This window comes from Macrotis lagotis, chromosome 1 (genome assembly GCF_037893015.1).
Source record: "Macrotis lagotis isolate mMagLag1 chromosome 1, bilby.v1.9.chrom.fasta, whole genome shotgun sequence".
Taxonomy (NCBI): Eukaryota; Metazoa; Chordata; class Mammalia; order Peramelemorphia; family Peramelidae; genus Macrotis; species Macrotis lagotis.
Window position 1 is genome coordinate 910,279,569 of NC_133658.1, and position 16,369 is coordinate 910,295,937.

The 16,369-nt window shown below is 42.1% G+C and overlaps 1 long non-coding RNA gene across 1 annotated transcript; it reads left to right on the plus strand.

Moving 5' to 3' along the window:
• The first annotated feature begins 12,448 nt into the window (after positions 1-12,448).
• LOC141492243 (uncharacterized) lies at positions 12,449-13,995 on the plus strand. The gene is made up of 3 exons (XR_012469852.1): positions 12,449-12,538; positions 12,885-12,944; positions 13,891-13,995. It is a non-coding gene; the product is annotated as an uncharacterized LOC141492243 (long non-coding RNA).
• The last annotated feature ends 2,374 nt before the right edge of the window (positions 13,996-16,369 follow it).

Genomic DNA, 16,369 nt, shown 5'->3' on the forward strand with positions numbered 1-16,369 from the left:
GATTTGCCAACCCCCACTAGGTCAGAATTCTTGGTTCAGAGATGAGAGAGAGAGAAAGAGAGAGAGAGAGAGAGAGAGAGAGAGAGAGAGAGAGAGAGAGAGAGAGAGAGAGAGAGACCTAGAAAGACTGGGGGATTAAGAAAAGGGGAGAAACTGGGAATATTCATAGCTGATCCTTACAGGAAAAACCTCAGAGAGGTTTCACAGAGAAGCCCTCAAATCCCAAAAGAGTAAAGACAGTGAAGTGTAGTGGGAGAGGACTGGGACTAATTAAAATCCAAGTAATGGCTCTGGAATCAACCATTCTTTCAGTATAGCAACCAGACTATTATAGTTGTTCTGACTCTTCCTTGCTTGGCGGAATTCCAGAGAGGAGAGAGAAAGGCTTTAAGAGTAGAAGCCTTTGCCCCACTCCATCTGAGGTTGACATCTGTTACCTTTCTTCTGACATTGCCGCCATCCTGGTGAAGGATCTCATCGCTTCATTCCTAGACTATTGCAATATGCTTGTAGTTTGCCTCCCTCTCTCAAGTCTCTTCCCATGCCATCTTCTGCTCTGTTGCCAAACTGATCTTACAAGTCATCTCTCTTGTATAAGAGACTCCATCTCCTGACTCGGGCATTCTTGTTGACTGGCTCATGTGCCTGGATCTCTCTTTCATCTCCATTTTGTCCTGGCTTTCTTCATGTGCCTGCAAAATCCCAACTTCTACAAGAAGACTAATAAAATAACTACCCTCAATTTCTTATCTCTGGTTTTTTTGTGGCTGTATCTTGTTTGTCCATACTTGATTACACTTCTCCCCCACGTCTCCCCATCAGATTGTAATCTCCTTAAGAAAAAGGGACGACTTTTTACCTTCCTCCTGCCATTTTTTTGGTATTCCCAGGGTTTAGCATAGTGTCTGGCTCATATTAGATTACTAATAAATGTCTGTTGACTAATATCTCTTCCACTTCTAGATTGTAGAAAATTTACAACAGGGACATGGACTGGATATCTGATTTTGCTGGTTTAGAAAGCTCTCTTATAAGGAAATTTCCACCACCAATGAAGGGGAGACTTGGAACACTGAGCATTTAAGTAGCTTGCCCAGGGTCGCATAATCTAAGTTAGAATCGGTACTTGAATCTAAGCTGTTTCTATAATATGCCATTTTTTTCTAGGATTAAACTAAAGACTACAGAGATCTGATCTAGGAATCCAGGAAAAAAAGATTAGATGATGATGTGTATTCTGAGCAGGATATCCAGATGGAAAGGTTGGATCCATACCTAGAATAGCTGGATATGTTTATGTGTGTATTTACATGCACATGCATGTGTATGTGGACATGGGTATAAGTATATATGTATGTGCATATGTGTGTGATGTGTATGTTGGACAATAATCATCAGCAGCTATTTTTTTTAGATATTGTTCTAGATATAACCAAAGGTGAGAGACCTTCCCAGGCATTAAGGATCTCACATTTCAATGGGAGGCACTTGCAGACAACTATGAACAAGCAAGGTGTAGAGAAGATAAAACAGAAATTGGCAGCAGAGGGAAGAATTTGAAAGAGTTTGGAAAGATTTTTGGTAAAAGGTGGTAGTTTAGCATTGAAGGGAGTCGGGCAATAGAGGTCAGTCAGTCATTCAGCAAACATTTATTAACCATCGACTACGTGTCAGATGTAAGTTACAATGTGGAGAGTGAGCATTCCTGATGGGGAGGGACATCCAGTGAAAATGCTCACTGCTGAGAGATGGATGGTCTTCATTGGGGGAGCAACAAGAACAGTGTCCCATATTGAAGAGTAGGCCGTGATGTGTAAGATGGAAGACAATCGAAAAGTAGGAGAGGGGAATGTCCAACCAAGGAGTTTGTCATTGATTCTAGGCATGATAGGGAGCAAGCGGAGTTTATTGAATGGAAGATGCCATGATTGGATTTGCATTTTGCAAAGTCACTTTAGCAGCCAAAAGGAAGATGGATTGGAATGGGAAGAAAGCTGTTGCTGACTTGGCCTCTTTCCAACTGGATGATGACTGCGCGAAGCCCAATCACAAATAATGAATAACAATAATAATAAAAATAATAGCTGGTATTCACGTAGCGGGTAAAGCTTGCAAAGGGATTTGCGTATCTCACGTGGCCGTCACAAGCACCTTGGAAAGTAGGTGCTGCTATTATTATTTTACAGAGGAGAAAGCAAAGGCGCCAAGAATATAAATAATTTATACAGCGGAACTCAACTCAAACTGAGAGAGGGAGCCTGGATGGCGGCCCCCAAGGTGAAATGTGCTTATCCAAATCTCAAAGGTTATGAACTGGAAAAAGAGGAAAAGTTAAAGAGTTGTTTCCTCCCTTCTTGTTTGGAGCTTCAAAAGTTTTCCTCTTTTTCCTCTCTGGAGTCTATCCCAAAGAGAGAGTCATTAAGTACATGTGTCTCTCTGGGAGAATGTCTGCACCCAATTTTACTCCTAATGCAGGCAAGAAGCACTGTGGTGGCAATTAGTTTGTTGCCATGACATAACTAATTGCCTTTTATTTTAAGCCTCCATTTTGTGAATGAGTAGTTCCTGTGTAATTTTTTTTTTTTGGCAATAAGATAATGACTTTTAAGTTCATTGGAGGGAGAAATTACTGTAGGGTGTGTTGATCAGGAAAGGTTTCACAGAGAAGGTTGAATTTGAATGAGATTTGAAGGATAAGAAACTGGGTTTGGATGCTGTTTTGTTAAATTTTGTTTATTCAATTGTGTCCCTCTTTGGGACATTTAAACTCAGATTTTTCTGAATCTAGGCTCATTATTCTACCCTCTGTGCCACCAAGCTGCCCTAAGATAATGACTTTAGTGGTATAATTTGTCAATGACTTACGTTTTCCCAATTCAACTACTGAGTCCCTTGAATGCAGTAAACAACTGACGAGCACTTGCCATTGATGTGAGCTTTAATTGATAATTTCCTTTAATCATAATGCTCAAGTAACCAATCATCAATCAGAACTTGGGTGTAACCAGACCTTCAATCATCAGCCTCAACTAGGGCAGATCTGAGGCTGACTCCTATGTTCTCTACTTTTGTGGTTCAAATATCCCTTTTGGGCAGTGCTGATTAATTCGAGGTTTGCCAACTTGGAAGGCAAACCCCTTTGAGAGAGATGGTTAGAGGGTGTGAACTATAGGAGAATCCTGCAAAGGAGACAGAGAAGGATTGGTCAGAGGAGTAGGAGGAGAACCAGAAAAGACAGCAGTGTCCCAAAAATTAGAGAGAAGAGAGTATCGAGGAGAAGAGAATGACCGACTGTCAAAGGCTTCTGAAAGGTCAAAGAAGAATGAGGATTGAGATGAGGTCACAGGATTTGACATCTAAGAAATTATTAGTAACTTTGGAGAGAGCATTTTTGGTGTGACAATCAAGTCAGATGACAGATCATGAAAGGTGAGGAAGAGAGACCTTGGTTCTCTTGGAAGCTTGTCATTGAGTACCTGTATGACATGTGCTTATTGGGAAGCCCTCAGAAATCAGGTTGGTGGTTTGTTCCTAGAGAGATTAATGTATTAGTATTGGATAGACAATGTTCACATGCATCTCATTGCTAGTATTGAGGATCATAAGTCAAATTAATGTTTCCATTGTACTGATTAGCATAAGTTAAAAAACAAAAATCTGTTTGTCCTGTGTGCTATATGTTACAAACATCACATCAGAATTCTCCCTGCCAATCAGCCATCACTCCATGCATGAAGCAGCATAACAGATGTCTGATGCTTAGGAAGAAAACTGAATTATATGTAGGAAGACAAACAGCCCTCTAAGGATCCCCCTCCCACTTCCCAGTTCATAGACATGGTGCTCTAATTTAGTTAGGCAAACTTCTCATGTCCAAGAAGAGGAATGAAAATTATCCATGAAAAAGAGAGGACAAATTTGAATATAGCCAGTAACCAAAAATGGAGAGAGCCTGGGTTCAAGTTCTGCTATTATTGCTTACTAGCTTAAGAATAGTCACTTAAATTCTCTGTGTTGGGGCAGCTAGTGGTTCAGTGCATAGAGCACTGGCCCTGGAGTCAGGTGTACTTGAATTCAAATCTGGACTCAGACACTTAATAATTATCTAGCTGTGTGACCTTAGGCAAGTCACTTAACCCCATTGCCTTGCAAACCCCCCACAAATATAAATAAATAAATTCTTGGTGTCTTGTTGCCCTTGGCTGTAACATGGAGATAATAGTGAAGTCTTATTTGTGAGGAAAGTGGGGGCCTTCAGCATGGTCTGAGGTCAAGTAAGGTATGTGGTCCATAGGAAATGAAGTCCATGAGGCTTGCTTTAAAAAAAATGTGAAGTGTTCTAGAAGTCAGAGATAGAGCTGACATCTAACAAGGAAAAAGTGGAAGTATTTGGAGTTGGGCATCAGATTTAAAGATTATGATTCCATAGTAAGTCAGGGGGAGGGTTTGGTGGAATAATAGAGTAAACAGTGGTCAGATATAAATTTCATTTAATACAAGGTCAGGTTTATGGCATCAGAAGCAGAAATCAACTGTTGAGTTGGGTTAGGGTTAGAGTTCAAAATGATAAAATATCTTCAAGGATGAGCCCAGTGGCCATATGTCAGTATGTTTTAGGGGGACTTCTGACAAGTCTTAAAGTCCTTAGATCACTCCCACTGTTGGTTAGCTTTACTCCTATGTATGTGCTGCTGAAGGAGAATAGGAAAAAAAAAATCACAAAACCATTCTGTTTGTGCCCGTTATAAATTTAGGTTTGTAACCTCAACCATGCCCTCAGTGCTTCTAGACAGTCCTATTCAATCTCCTTAATCAACTTTCTCTTTCACTCTCCACAGACTCTTTCACTCCTGGTCATTCCTCATCAAACCTCACATGGCTCCTCCTTCTCCCCCATGCTGTCAACTGACAACTTTGCTTTATATGTTATAGAAAAAGTTGAGATCATTTACTATCAACTCCCTCTTCTCCTCTTCCTCATCTCCTATCACTCAGGTGCCTCCTTCACCTCTGTCACACATGATGAGTTTCCTTACCGAAGCTCTACCGTTCAAGCAATACCACTCCATCCATAGCCTCCGCAAGATTGTCCTTTGTTATATACCCTCTTAAATACTCGTAATAATTTTCAACTCTTCCTTCTCTAGTGGCTCATTTCCTACTTTTACAAACACACCTATCTTCTCTTGATCCTTCCATCTCTGCTAATTATAGGTTTATATCTCTTCTGCCCTTTGTGACTAAACTTCTTGAAAAAGTTGTCTAAAAATAGGTGCCTCCTCTAACTCTCTTTCTAACTCCTTGCAATCTAGCTTCTGACCTTACTAAGTTAATGAAAATGATGTTTTCCAAGGTGCTCTTAGATGCTGCTTCTTTCCAATCCTCATTTTCCTTGACTTCTCTGAGACCTTTGAAGCTGCTGATCACTTTCTCCTCCCCAATACCTTCTTCTCTCTAAGGTTTGGGGACCCATCTTTCTTTCTTTTTTTTTTAAGTATTTACCTAGGTATTTTATTCTTTAATATTCTATTTTTTTGTTTTTCCAACTACACGCAATTGTAGTTTTTACCAATCATGATTTTTTTTTTGCAAATTTTGAGTTTTACAGTTTTTTCCCTCCTTCCTTTCCCTCCCCCGAGCCACTATCAGAATGCAATCTGATATCGGCTCTACATTTATAACCATGCTGAACGTAGATCCATACTGATCATGTTGAGGACACACCTTTCTTTTCTGGTTCTTCTATCTCTCAGACCACTCTTTCTCTGTCTCCTTTGCAGGATTCTCTTCTAGATCACGCCCTCTAAGCATCCCTCAGGGTTCTATCCTGCTCTGCTTGTTCTCCCTCTACACTATTTCACTTGGTGATCTCATCTGCTCCCTAGGATTTAATTACCATCTCTATGCTAATGATTCTCAAACCTACCTATCCTGTCTCACCTGCTTTGTTGATGTCCAATCTCACATCTAGAACTAGGATGTCCAGGAGGTATCTTAAACTCACTAGATTCAAAACAGAACCCATATTTTCCCCCCTGTAATCTTCTCTCCCATCTACCTTCTCTATAACCATGAGGGTCAACACTATCCTCCCAATCCCTTAGGCTCCCAATGAAGGAGTTATTCTGGGCTCCTCACTCTCATCCCCCATGTCTAAGACCAAGGTCTATCAATGTGAACTTTACAGAAACTCTCTAGTACACCCCCCTCTCTCCTCTGACACTGCCAGACTCTGGGACAGACCTCCATCATCTCACGTTTGGCTTATTATAATAATTGACATTGGTGGGTCTGCCTGCCTCAGGTCTCTCCCCGCTCCAATCTATCCTCTCTTTAACCACTAAAATGTTTTTTTTAAGTGCATATCTAATCATGTCTTTGCTCAATAAACTCAACAAACTCCAATACAAAATCCTGTTTTGTTTTCCTAGTCCTTTATAACCTGTCCTCTTTTATTTTTTTAAACCTCAGGTCCCAATGAGTTCTTTTCCTAAAGGTTATTTTATTTTTTCAATTACATGTATAATTTTCAACACTCACCTTTTTGCAAACTTTTGAGTTCCACATTTTTCTACCTTCTTCCCTTCCCTCCCCCATCCCAGGATAACAAGTAATCTAATGTAAGTTTTGTGTGTGTGTGTGTGTGTGTGTGTGTGTGTGTGTACATATATATCAAATTTAAAATATTTCCATATTAGTGAAGTTGTGAAAGGATAATCATAACTAAAGGGGAAAAAAGCATAAAACAAATTTTAAAAAGTGAAAATAGTAAGCTTTGATCTGCATTCAGACTCCATAGGTTTTTTCCCCCGGCTGTAGATGGCATTTTCCATCACAAGTCTTTTAGAATAGATATGTACTTTTCAATCCAGCTGACCCTGACCTCCTGGCTGTTACACGAATAAATTTCTCCATCATGCCTCAGCTCTGGCCATTTTTCTTGTTGCTCCCTCATACCCTTTTCTCCTCTACTCCAACTACTGACTACCCTGGCTTCTTGTAAGACCCAACTAAAATTCTACCTTCTCCAGGAAGCCTTCTCCAATTCCTCTCGAATCCAGTGCCTTCTGTCTTTTATTTATTTATTATTTCCTAGTTTTTATTATTTCCTAGTTCTCTCATCTCCCCTGTAGGATTGAGCATTCTTTGAGGGGAGGGACTGTTTGGGGTCTATTTTTGTTGCACCTGTGCAGTTTCTGGCATGTATTAGGTTCTTTATAAATGTCTATTGATTGCCTGAAGTACAAAAGTGATATTTGAACTCTTTTTTTCTAGGACCCCAGACACAGAATTTCCAAGTCTAGGGAATATCTTGGATCCAGCCCAGTCTGCAGCCCAGGAGCCAGGTAGAATAGTTGAGGAATTCAGTCTGGGATTAGATGGTTTTCTTTCCTGGTCACTTCTAATTATTTTAAAAATCAGGTGGATTTCTTTCCCTGATACTTTCTTTTCTTTTCCAAATACTTCCTATTTTGAGGATTTGTGACTTCACTGTTAAGGATATTGCACCACAAATGGGCTTTTTCACACCTCTGGGCTAAACCCAAATTGCTGTCATCAGAAGGTCTGACCCTGAGTTTTGGCAAACACGGTTAGGTTGATACTCCCATGAGAAGTACCCACTGGGTACTGGTCCCACATTTAAATCCTGCCCCTTCTGGCAGGATCTCAGAGCTCATATGTTGGCACAGGTGCCATTAAGCCAAGTCCAGCTCCACACTAATGGGGGGGAATGTTAGAAGAGACTTCCTTGTCAATAAATCCAAGAGAACTCTTGCTTAAAGATCTGTGGCTGAAAAAGAGACATAGGGAAACTCCCAAGTCAAGAGAGGACCTTAGGACCTTAGGACATTAAGTCCAGGATGGGGTTTTTGGTCATTTTCATAGAAGACCAGGACATCAGGGAGGTGATGCCATGACAAGTCCATGAATTGAATTTGAGTTAGGGGGAGTTGTGTTAAGTCACCAGCCTCACTGGGTCCAGTGGTTAGATAGGAATCAGGATGACTGGAGATGACCCTGGATGCAAGGCAATTAGGGTGAAGTGACTTGCCCAAGGTCACACAGTAAGTCAGGTGTCTGAGGTCAGATTTGAACACTCTCCTCCTAACTCTAAGACCAGTGCTCTATCCACTGCACTGGTGGTAGACTGGGTCCAGTCTGTTATGGCAGGTGAAGGGAGAGGTGATGGGGAACAGGGTGTGTGTGATCTGAGCTGTGGGAACCAACAGCTTCAGGGGGAGACATTGGATCTGGGAGCTCAGAGATTGAAGAAGCCTTAGACAGTCTGGGGAATGAGAAAATCTGGGGACCAAAGGCAAAGACCCCCTATGTGTTTCTAAGAGAACCCACTTTCTGAGCATGGTGGGGACTGCCTATGATCTCTGCTCCTCAAGAGGATCTCTAGAGACAGGGGATTCTGAGCTGCAGTGGGCTAAACCTGGTGAGTGTACATAGGAAGGACTGCATTGAGGCACTGAGCCTGGCGGTTTCCCAAAGAGAGCTAAGCTGGCCCAGGTTGGACACAGAGCAGGTTAGAAGTACATTCAGAACTGGGCCAGACCTGTGAGTCTCCCCTGCATGCCTAACCTTGGAGAGATAGGTAAATCTCTGGGGAATCTAAGAAATCCTACCTCCTGGTAGGGTTGGACTATTCCTAATAATGTTTCTAATCATGGAGTGAAGAGCTGGGGATCTTACCCCTCCCTTTATTCTGAGAAAGACTTTGAGCAAATGGCTTAGCCTCCCTGAACCCCAGCTTTCCCTTCTGTAAGAGGAGTGTATTGGACTAGATATTTAATGACCAGCATTACATAACACTTGAAGATTTGCCAAGTGCGTCATGGATGATCTTATTTATGGGACATAAAATGATGAGCCCGGGGTCACCCAAGAGTTAGGACATGGGGCAAGGTGGGAGGTCAGGATGTCCTGACTCCATCTCTGCCCACTAAGCCATTGCCATCTGGTTGGAGAGATGCCCACCTGGCCTCCGAGATCTGGGCTGGTTCTCAGACTATGGTCTCTTCCAGGTCTGGACAGATGCCCAGGCCAGGAACCATAAGCTTGGCCCCCATGGAGGTGGGGTGCCATGCTTCAGGAGTCACATCTCCCCGAACTCCAGGGCCAGTACTCTCTCTCCACTCCCCCATTCCTGCCTCTTGAGACCTGTGTTTCCTGTCCTATGCAAAGGTCTGTTCTGTTCCTGTGCGCCCTGTTCTACCTGCTCCAGGCCTGGAATTTCCTGCCAGAGGGAAGGAGCTACACCCTGGAAATAAACAACCATTTGACATGGGCGGGCATTTTCCTCTTCATGATGACAGGTGGGGATGGGAGCTGGGCTCCCTCTGGGATGAAGATGTGGCAGGGCTAGGGGCAGAGCTGGGGATGGGAAAGGTTCCAACACTGATTGGGGTTAGACTTTGTTGTCAGATTAGGGAAGGGGGATGAGAGGCTAAGAATGGGGTCCAGGGATGGTGTGGAGGTGGGAGTGTGAAGGAGGCAGGGGTTTTCATGTACTCTGAAGCTATGACACTTGTGGGAAATCATTTATAAGTATTTGCATATGCAAATGTGCTATACAGGTAGAGAAGTGTCCATGCATGTATATGTGTAGTATGAGTCCAAGATAGTATATGTCCATGTATGTATATGTTGTGGACTATCTGTATGTAGATATGTGTATATATATATATGCATATATATATACACACACACATATTTGCTCACATGTATATTATCCATAGATGCAAACACATAAAATAGATTCTAAACTTAAACATCTTCAGATTAGCATTTCCATATTTACAGCAGAGTATGAGAACTGTATATGAAAGTATGAATCTCCATTTCATGCTGCTTGAGGATTTTTCAAAAAGTATATAATAAATTGCATTTTTTAGTTTCCCAAATTGTCTTCTGTTTGTGCTTTCTTCCTACGATTCTGTGTGTTCTCATATATATTTTTAATACCCTTCTTTTTTGTGTATCTTTATTGCTGTTTCCTTCCCTCAAATTATTAATTTAAAAAAAAGAGAGAAACTAGGGGAAAAAATAGCTATCAATGCAAATAAACAGTGTGTGTGTCTCTTCCTGCACCTTGAATCCATCCTGTCTCTGTTGGGAGGTAGGCCACATGCTTCATCACTGGGGTCTCTGGAGCCTGGGTGATCATTGCTTTGATGTCAGTACTTTAGGCCTTCAAAATTGTCTTTCTTTACAATCCTATTGTATAAATTGTTCTTCTGATTCTATTTAGCTCATATCTTGGGTTTATATTAGCAAGGAATCTCTGAGATGATCTCTTTTGGTATTTTTTGTGATGCAATATTGTGATGCAATATGATGCAATGATCACATTAATAAAATCACAGTTTTTTTAGCCTTTCCCTAATTGATGGGCACTCCTCTTAAATTTCTATTCCATTTCCTTTCTTCCTTCCTTCTCTCCCTTCCTTCTTTCCTTTCTTCCTTCCTTCTTTTATGCCCTTTATCTCCTTTTTTCTTCTTCCTTCCTTCCCTCCCTACTTCCCCCTTCCTTCCTTCCCTCCCTTCTTCCTTCTTTCCTTCCTTCCTTCCTTCCCTCTCTCCTTCCTTCCTCCCTCCTTTTCTTCCCTCCTTCCTTCCTTCCTTCCTTCCTCCCTCCCTCCCTCCCTCCCTCCCTCCCTCCCTCCCTCCCTCCCTCCCTCCTTCCTTCCTTCCTTCCTTCCTTCCTTCCTTCCTTCCTTCCTTCCTTCCTTCCTTCCTCCCTCCCTCCCTTCTTTTCCTTCCCAAAGCAATTTAAAACAATAAAAGGACTAATGAGCAGGAAACAATTCCCCTAAGTTTTTTCTCTTCCCTCAGGCTTCATACTGTCTCTGCAACCTTCTCATTCCTCTCTTTCACTAACTTCATTTCCTCCTTTCACAGTTCTGCCCCAGGCCATCTTAGCTCATCTTCAAGGTCCAGATTAATGGTCCTTGTGTTCTAACTCTAGTGTCAAACTCAAATAGAAATGGACATCACTAAATCATAATAAGGATCCCCCGTGGGCTGCATGTGAACTTAGAAAACCATATGTCTACATTTTCGTTAATATTTCCCAATTATATTTGAATCTGGTTTCTACACTTGAAAATGAAGTATGTTGTCCACACAGTGTTTGACACCTCTGGTATAAGGGAGAGGCCACTAGATGTGGAGTTAGAAACACCTGGGTCCAAATCCCATTTCAGATGCTGTGCAACTAGTCATTTGATCTCTCTGTACCTCAGTTTCCTTTTCTGTAAACTGAGAGACCTCTTAATGTCCCTTTTTCCTTGCCACTCACGGAAATTTTTCTTTCCAGTTGAAATCTAGTTCAGGTGTCCATTTCTTCTCTGAAACCACTTCTGGACTCCCCAATTTAAGAGTTTTCCTTCCTCAGTACTGGAAGCTGTTTATGGAATTTATCCATTGCACTTATAAATTGCATATTAGTTAAGTCATTGTACATATGATATCACAACAGATTGTAAACTTCTTGAGGGAAAGGACTTTGTCACTTTGGTATCCCATTTCAAGCCTCTCTCCTAGCAGTTCATCCTCCCATGCAGCCTCCAAAGTAACCTTGACTTTTCTTAAGGGAAATATTATTGTGATAGAAATTTAACAAAAAGATAAATCGAGAAAGGTTTCTCCAAATAAAGTTATTAGTAGGGGGACCATTCATCAATAAACCAGATTTATTGATACCTTGAATAGCCAAAAGACTCCAAATTGAAAGTGGAATATATTCTTATAATAGAACAAAGAATAAAACTGGTTATATAACATGGAATTAGGAAATTTTAATTGGTTACATTAAGCAAAGAGCATAAAGCCCAATGGGGAGAAGGCACAGCCCTCTGTGTCTCTAAAGAAAGCTTTAGTGAATTGATGGGATTCAGTTGCATCTTGAGGTCACAGATACTGTAAAGGGCACTAGCCTCAAGGCCTAGGATGGGCCTTGAAATTTCCACAGATGGAGTCTTGGAATGGACCATATTCATTGTGTTCTGCTTCTCAATCATTGCCCTGAGATATCATTTGGCTTCTTGGAGATCAAAGTTATGTGAAATAACAAACTTCCCTTGACAAGCATGATTGGAAGTCATTGGTGAGATAACAATTTCCAAGTTTTCATTAGTAGTGATTATGGGAGAGTTGTAGCTTATCCATCTAGCTTCAGAGAGGCACTGAATAATCCTGGATCATGGGGGACCAGTCTGTAGTCATATCTAGATGCTCAAAGTCACTGTCATCATCCTCCCCCATAGGGTAGAGAGGATCATGAGAGGACCCTTGAAAGAAGACCAAGGCTGCTCTGAACCAGCATTTACTTCCTTCTTGACTCTGCCCTGGTCCAATTTTTCCAAGACTACCCCCCACTCCATAAGCCACAGGATGGGAGGAACCATTTCCTTTGTAACATTCTGTTCTCCCAGGAGACGGCATGTCTAATCCCATATTCCCAGAAGAAGTCAGAGGAACAGGGGGCTCTAGTCCACAGAGAGAAAAAGAAGCAATGAGCTTGCAAGAGGTGGAAGGGGAAGATGTGGAGTGGGAGGAGGAAGGTTGGGGACTGAGTAAAAGAGGAATGGGGGGGCATTGTTAGGGGAAGAGCATAGGGAGGGGAAATGGGAAAGGAATGTTACTTGGGGTTAGAGGATGGGGGGAATAGGTGGAAAGGGAGTAAAGAAGGGTCATAAGAAAGAAGTCAATAGAAGCCTTAAGGAGGAAGGGTATTGGCAGCAGGGGTATGAAAGGGCAGAGGACAGCAGTACTAAGGGGGTAGGGTCAATGAGTGGCAGAAAGGGGGGGGGTAGGATCGGGGAAGGAATTGGAGAAGACCTGCCCTCTGACCTCTGACTCTCCACCTTCCCCAGAATGTCACTGTGGCCATAGCAGTGATCACCATCTTTGCCTCCATTTACTTCTTCCACAAGGTGAGGGGAGACTGGGGAGCAAAGGGAATTAAGTGTCTTGGGAAGTCACTGGTCACCCAGAGGCTCTCATATTCTCTTCACTTCTTCCTACATATTTATGGGTCTCTATGTCCCTCTGTCTCTGGGTCTCTTGCCTCTCAGACTTGAGCTCTCTGTCGCATTGGATTTGGTCACATAACCTTCACTTGAGTTTTCTCATCTGTAAAACAAGGGATTTGGAGTTCATTCCCGCTAAGGTCTCATGAACTAACACATGTAGGGAGTGGAAAGGATCTTAGAGACCCCTTGAATCCAAGCCCTCAGAGCCTGAGGCTCTGTGAACAGAGACTTTCCCAACCCATTGCTAAGATCATATTGCTCCTCCACTCATAATTTTTTTAATAGCTCTAGTTACAATGAATAAAGTTTAATATTTAGTTCTGGTATTCAAGGCCCTTCCTAATATCACTGGTTCAGCTGATACCGTCCCACACACTGTTTCAGGATTGAACATTATTAGATTGAAGCACTCTGACTCCACTCTCCTCTTCTCCCCTACTTTAGAACTTGAGATCACAACATTCCCCACAGTTGGATTAGTCTCCTTTTTGAACCCCAGCCCCTGCTTCAACTCCCTCCCCCCCACTTTCTATGCCCCCCAACTTGAAGTAATTGATACCTTCTCAGACTTCTTAGTTGCCCTTGTCTGATGTCATCACATTATGTCTTGTATTTAGGTACTTAAGATAACCCAGCTGTTAGACGAGACCCTTGAGGTCAAGGCCTGTTTCTCATTTTTGTATCTTCAACCTAGGGTTGACTGTTTGTTGTGGTCAATGACTCAAGACAGAGGCTACCAGGACAGGTGGGAGGAGAAACAGGAGCTCCTGTCTTCCAGCCTGGGGCTGATTCCCCTGTCTCCCCCGGGGGGCCTGTCAACTGCTCTTTATCTCTGTCTCACTTCTAGGCACAGAAATGAGAAGATCTTGGGACCCTCAGGCCTGAAGACCACAATCCTGCTCCGAATAATCGCCCTGGCCTCTTGGACTAAATAAATGTGACGGGCCTATCCCACCTGATTCCTTCACTCCTTTAAAGACTTATCCCCACAGAACTTCCCGAGAGAGTTTGTCTGTGTGTCTGTGTGGTGTGTGTGTGTGTGTGGGGGGGGGGGGCTTGTGGGGAAGGATCTTGAGGGAATCCAGAGATCAGGTCCCTGAGCCTGGGTCCTTGGAGGTGTCAGACACTCAGGGATCCATAGGCAGGAGTAACTCAGCATTAATTTTCCTGGACTATTGCTGTCCCCCTGTGGCCATTCAGGGTATGTCACCAATATCTTAGAGACAAAGAGACAGGGAGAGGAATAGAGGAAAGACAGATAAGAGAGACAGATACACACACACACACACACACACACACACACACACACACACACACACACACATTCTGAGAGATAAGAGTAAAAGAAACAGAAAGAGAGGAGAAACCACATACACATCCCCAGAATGAAGGAAAGGAATAATAAGACAAGGAGAAAACTTAAAATTCAATCCTATTATTTTGTAAATGAGAAAAGGACCAGAGAGGATGAATTACTCAGACACAGTCACACATCAGACACATGTAGATCACAGGCCTCCTGATTCCTCATTGGGCGTTCTTTTGAGATGGCATAGCGCCGATTCCCATAGATGAAAATGAAGGGAAGATGGCAGACCTGCTGTTGGTTATTCCTGGGCAGTGTTTGAGAGGAGCTGGGTCATATTAAAGCTATCGTTTGTCAGTTCTATCGCTTGCTAACTGTATATGTTTGGGAATAATAATTGACATATCACATTTTATGACTATCAGACATTTATCTTAATTATTCCAGTTCTTCCCTATCATCCCATGAAGTAGACTAGAAGTTATTATGACATTATGCATCTGAGTAAACCAAGACACAGAGACTCTAAGGAGCCTTCCAGAGACTTGCCAGGCAATGAGAGACAGAACTGAGATTTGAGTCCAGTCTTCTGATGCCCAATCTGGTTCTCCTCCCATTCCTGAGTGGTCTGGCTCTCCATCATATCACTTAGTATTCCATAAATGATGTTTTTTCTTGTAAATAGGCCAACTGTTCAACTCCACCGTGGCTCCAGCTTGGGACAGTGAAAGAGAATTGAGATAGTGGGAGAAATCAGAGTATGATGAGTACCACATTCTAGGACTGGTCAAAGGGGCAGTGGAGAGAACCTTAGTCAAGGAGACCTGGGTTCTAGTCAAATGCAATGTTATGGAACAAGTTTAGGCCGGTTCACAGGAAACAGAACTACCAAAGATGACCTTGGCTGTCTAGTCCATTGCTTCATTTTTCAGATGAAGAAACTGATGGAAAAGAGAAGGGCTTCATCATACACATAGTAAGTAGAGAGACATATATAAAGACCACTCAAGAATAATAGCTTTTAATCTGTTAAAAGATATTCTTTATGCAAAGTTTTATTAGGACGATGACTTCTTTACCCAAAAAAGGGTCTATCTAGAAATTTGGCACTTATGGCTTCCATTGGCATATCTTCCATGATTGGGATTGACTTGGAAACACAATCCCCATATCTGACACAAATAAGATGATGATGTGACCAGGACATTGATGTATGTAAACCTTCCACATTCCCACCACACCAGATGGAAGTGTTTTGAGCAAGGAGGTGGTGGTAAAGAACTGGGGCAGGTTGGGTTAACTTTGCCCCTTGGTGATTGAACTGGGATTCAACTGTGCCTGCTGAACAACAAGAGCACAAAACCAAATATTTTTAGGACCTTGTCAGATCTCTTGGGACTTTCTGTTAGCTCACAGAATCCCCAGGGAACCTCCTTTCAGACTGCTTTTGAGACATTAGTTGGCTTTCATTCTCTGGGATGCTTTGAACTGTCTAGGGACCTGTTTTTCCTTTGCAAATCAGAACTCAGGACTGCACTAATACTTCTGGGATAACCTGCATAGTTTTACTAAATCAGTGTGTGTTATAACTCTTTTAGTTGAGGGATCAGTTGCATCAGATGGAAAACCTCAACCCAAGATAAATGGTGATAATGATAGTATTTGGTCCAATGATTTCTGCTTTTTAATGATATGGGGGCAGGGGAGATAAATTTATACTCTTATAATTGCAACCAGGATTTTACTTGAACATATTTTGTAGTGGGTTTTTTTTTAACTATCTTGGTGATACAAAGGAAAATCTTCATGCAAAAAAAAAAAGATGTAGATTCTCAGTTGATATTTCTAAGGGGACCAAAATTCAGTATTTTCCACTTGCTAGAACTTATAGGAAAGGGGAAGTTTTGGTTAGTGGGCCGGGGAACATTGAATGAATGTTATACAAATTAGGACCTAAGATCAATGTAAGCCTCAGGATAGGCTATGGGCAAGGTATTTGTGACCTCTTAGCTATTTTAAA